This window comes from Diachasma alloeum, unplaced genomic scaffold (genome assembly GCF_001412515.2).
Source record: "Diachasma alloeum isolate Michigan unplaced genomic scaffold, Dall2.0 Dall_scaffold_00275, whole genome shotgun sequence".
Classification (NCBI taxonomy): Eukaryota; Metazoa; Arthropoda; class Insecta; order Hymenoptera; family Braconidae; genus Diachasma; species Diachasma alloeum.
In genome coordinates this window covers 74652-79689 of record NW_021680414.1, presented here as the reverse complement: position 1 = coordinate 79689, position 5038 = coordinate 74652, and the positions used below count along the sequence as shown (strand labels likewise).

Genomic DNA, 5038 nt, shown 5'->3' with positions numbered 1-5038 from the left:
AGTTTCAACTGGCAGGGATTCAAATTAATTAAAAACTATCGACTTTATGTGGCGTAATGCCGAGAACTTTGTGTAACTTTAACTCATTCAATTGATGAGAAGAAAATATCAACTTGTAGAGAGAGAATTTCTCTACAAACTTGCACTAAAAAACAATGAGCTCGGATAAATAATTGCTACGTAAAAAAATCAGGATAAAAAAGGTTTTTCAGCCTAAAATGATGCTCAACAATAACATGAGGCTCCGAGACCCGCCCCTTTTTGACGTATGCAACTCAATCAACCACGCACGATGCGCAGTAGGTTTGAACTAGGGCTTCTCAAAACTCTCATTCATAAAGAAATTTTAATTTAATGAGTGAAACAGTTGGAAACAATTTTAAACGGTGTTTTTGCATTCATCTGCATAGTAATCGACATGATAATCAGATAAATATGTATGACAGGACGCAACGTACGTTTAAACCTACTGCGCATCGCGCGTGTTTGATTGAGTTGCGCACGCCGAAAGGGGCGGGTCTCGGAGCCTCATGTTATTGTTGAACAGGGTTGTATAATACCTCCGGTAAATTACCAAATGTTCTGCTGGTATAAAAAGAGGTAAATTACCTATGAAGTTTTATACCGTTTTCTACCGCATGTGGCGCCATCTTGCGTTAACAAAAGGAAGTAATGATTTTGGCGCGCAAGATAGGCATGTCACATGTCACATGCCCGCATATGGCCACTTTCCGCCATTGTACATCTTTCTCCATAGTGCGTCCAATTATCTTATCATAGTTATTTTGACAAAAGAGAGGAATAATGGCATCAGGTAGGCCAGCACACAGTTTTTGGGCTGTTGGACAGGTCTCAATCGACTGATTCGCTCAAGCATAAGATGCAAATGTATTCCTCATATGTTGATAATCTAGCAATCTTGAAAAAATTGGTGGGAGAGGAAAAAATTCGACTGGAAGGTAAAATATCGTTGCTCTTCGATCCAGATTTTGAGCAGGATGTGAGGCAGTCTCTGGACCAAATGAAAGCTCTGACGTTGCTATCCCAAAAATGTCAAGGCCCACAAAACCATCTAGCTGACATTGCGGAGGAGTGGCTTAAGTTCGAAGAATCTTATGGAGTTGATGATAGTCGTATTGAGGAAATATTATCCCCAGAGATCCTTGCTGCAAACTTCTTCGATAACAAATATCGTGGACACCTTTTTGTGGAAAATCGTTGTCGAATGAGGAAGATGCAGCAATTCTTGTTGGACATGTTGGAAGAGAAAGGGTTGGAGAGTTATGATAGCTACAAAAGCAACAGCGACGTATTCAACAATTTGTCAAAGAAAAATATACAATCATGTTCCCTATTCTGGAGATTCGCTGAGCCTGCTCATCCTCAATTGGCAGAAATGGTCCTGAAATTGTTGGATATTCCAGTATTAATCGACGAACTCCACATGAGTATGATCCCCCCAAATAATTTGACCCCCAATCGACAAGAAAAGTTGACAGAGATTCATTACCAGCTGAAGATTCACGATAAGAAGAAGAATCGTGAATAATACATATGCAGTTACTACTTTCGTGGATTCTTAAGAATACAAAACAATGTTAATTTGCTATAATTTAAGATTGCATATGGGAGAAATTGACTGCTACACAGTAAGAACTGAATGTCGCTTTATTACTGTGGTTTAATATGAAAAAGAAGTCTATGAAAAAGTTATTAAAAGAGAGATATTTATAGATTATTTAAAAGAGTTTTCTATGACGATGAGGAGACAAAAATCGCAATGTTGCGATTATACAACTTGTTTTTCACTGAATATATATATTTTTTTCTGTTTTTATTTCTTTGAAGATTTAGGAAGAGTGGTATGTTTTAAGAAGCATCCGATACACTTGAAGTGTTCGTTTATTGGATAAATGTGTAGGACTTTTGTAATCTTAAGAAAAAGAAAAAAACGTTTGGTCATATGAAATATTATTTTGTTACATTATAGGCGTTCATGTACATCAACTAATGTATGACAGAAACATGACAATAAAAGTTGGTTGAAACATTCAAATTTATATTTCATAATTATATCGTCGCAGCATCTTCTTCCCACAATGAATCATCAATTTTCTCCCACGAAGAATCTCGCATCTTGAGTGCATAGTAAACAGAAACTAGCTTCATAGAACGTTCTACACTCAGACGATTTCGGAGATCAGAATGAATGAATGCCCAATTCGAGAATAGTCGTTCAATCTGCGCGGTAGAACTCGGAATGTTGCAGATTTTCGTTGCCAAACTAGATAACGCTGGGTAATCGATTTCTGCCATGCACCAGAAAGCCTCAGGAGATTTAATGTTTTTTTTAAATAATCGTTCAAAAATTCCTTTCCCCTCTGAGTATTCTCTCAAACCTTCCAACTCGGTAGGATCCTCATTGGCTAGTTCTTCATGCAAAAACTCAGATACTGTCCTATTGAAGGACTCCAAATTAGCGAATTGTCTCCCCCGATATTCTGGATGCAAATAATTTGCTACCAAGGCGATTGGCTGCAGAACCTTATTCAATCTACCTTCCAGAGTTTTATCGATTGAATCACTCTCAGTTGGGATATTCAGTGTCACCCAGAGCTCAGCTGCTTCTGCGAGATTGGTTTCAGTCCTTTGGCACTTATTTACCAATTCACAAACAGGATCAAACAGTATTAAACAATCTTGTAATCGTTCTTCGAGTGTAGTATCCTCCAAAAGTTTAGAATTTTCTGATTTCAGTGTAATAATCCCTTCCTTCACTATTCGTCTCATGATGTGCAGGCAGCAACGTTTTCAGACAGCAACGGAATGCATCCCTGTATGAACACCATCTAGTCTCACACGCAAGCATGATTCTCGTTCCATGACGTTTTTTTAATTCTCTCTCCCCTCGAGAACTTTTGAACTCCCTCAATAACTTGTTAATGCATTCAGCGAATTTAGGATCAACGAGAGATTTCAGCAATAAGTTACCACTGTGAGAACTACAGGTGGTATGCCAAACACTCACTAGCTTGCCCATCCGCATCATTGCTGAAGCATTGTCTGATACCACTGAATAAATCTTTACCTTGAATTGTTCTTTTGCCATGACCACAGCTTCATCAATAATATTAGCTAACTCGTCCCCAGTTTCTCTCAGCTCTGTGAAATCCCACGAATTCAAAAAAATACTCCTCTTATCCTTAGTAAAAACAGTGCAAACGACATTTTTGGTGTTGGCTGAGGAATTTTTCCATCCATCTGTTAGTAATACGCCATCTATCTCCTTGCTGTATTCTAGTTGTTTAATTACTTTTTGGTGAATTTGTTCAAGCAACTTGGTGGAGAGCTTTTTCCTCGATGGAACTTGGTACGAGGAGTTCAGAGTTTTGATGAATTGCTTGAAAAACTTGGATTCCACCACATTAAAAGGTATATTGCAGCCGAAGAAAAATTCAGCCAAAGCCTCATAAATTACTGAATCTGCAGAACGCTAGAAAAACAACATTATTGATGTTCATTTTTATAATAAATCACGTATTTTTTCTACTCGAATGTATTATTTGTACTTACGTTGGGAGTGGATTTTTTACGATGATCATTCATATTGGAGTATTTTTTTATGTTACCCAACTTTCAAATAAATACTTTACAATTCAAAATGTATGTATTATTATTGACACTTATTTATTTATTTATATTATAATGCTATTTTTATAATTGAAACATCAGTTCACATAAATTATTTCGAGTCCACCACTACTCAGGCACTGCTGGTTATAAGTTAGGGAGTTTTATACCAATTGTATACCTTTTTTACCATTTAGAGGTAAATTACCACTTTTATACGATGTACAGGTATAAAACCCAGATTTGCCACGGATGCCCAACCCTGTTGTTGAGCATCATTTGAGGTTGAAAAACTTCAGGGGAGCGATTTGCTTGTTTTATGTCTACATAAAATCGTAAATTTCAACCTCCTCTTTCAATCCTATTTGAGTATTTCAAATCCAGGACTGTCATTAGTTGAAATTTACGATTTTATGTCGACATAAAACGAGCAAAATCGCTCCCCAGGATTTTTTTATGTAGCAATTGTTTAGGGGATAGAGTACAGTACATGCCATGAAGGATAGAGACCAGGAGGCCGAACTATAATCGCCGATTCTTCAGAATACAGTGAACCCTCTGTAGGCCTTTTCACAGTAACTAGATGGATGCGCGCATGCCCAAGCGGATCTAGTGACTTCCGGCTAGGGTTTCGGGCAGTTTTGGGTGGAAATACACAGGTGGGATGGGTGAAATTTGTTTATTTTCAATATTTATTAATTAATATTGATGTTTTTGAACCCAAAATTGGTGAAATATATTTTGTCCCTACCCGAAATTGTTAAAATGGCAGAGAAGAAACCAGTAATGCATAAGGGGGCTAAAAAAAATGTTGTGATGGTTTGTGCAAAAGTGACGCACGTACCAAAATTTTTAGAGCATCATGATTTTTTTCCATTCCATTCCCGAAGCCATGTTTAACATTTCGTAAAGGGAATGTGAAAGGAACGTTAAAAAAACATGTCGCTAAATGTCCAAAATGTGCTAAATCTGACTCCATAAGGAATTCTATAGCGCTTTCCTTGACGTGTTTATTTTTTACCTTATCTGGGTGGGTTTCTTTAATGCTACTTTTTTTGCTTTAAATTCAGACATTTTCCTTGAGGACTGAAAGAACCCCTAACCCCTCATCGCCCCCCCCTACCAATTGGGCTTCAATTGTTTCGAAGAAATTCCAATTCCCAAGAAACAAGTCAAAATTCAACACAAGGAAATTCGATTTGAAAGAAATGCACCCAGATAAGTTGAAGAAAAAAACACGTCAAGAAAAGCGCTATCATAAAGGACATCTATATTCGTTCTCATCGTTTCTTCAATGGAGATGGCCCAACTGAGGAATACCCTGATCCGGTATCATTTTTACATTGTAATACTGATCACGATATGACGCTTTATTTTCATATTTAACAAAATAAAAGTTATTGTCTGT

General features: G+C 37.2%; 1 pseudogene; it reads right to left on the bottom strand.

Moving 5' to 3' along the window:
- Positions 1-1965: 1965 nt before the first annotated feature.
- Positions 1966-3606, bottom strand: LOC107037946 (annotated as a pseudogene).
- Between the last annotated feature and the right edge of the window lie 1432 nt (positions 3607-5038).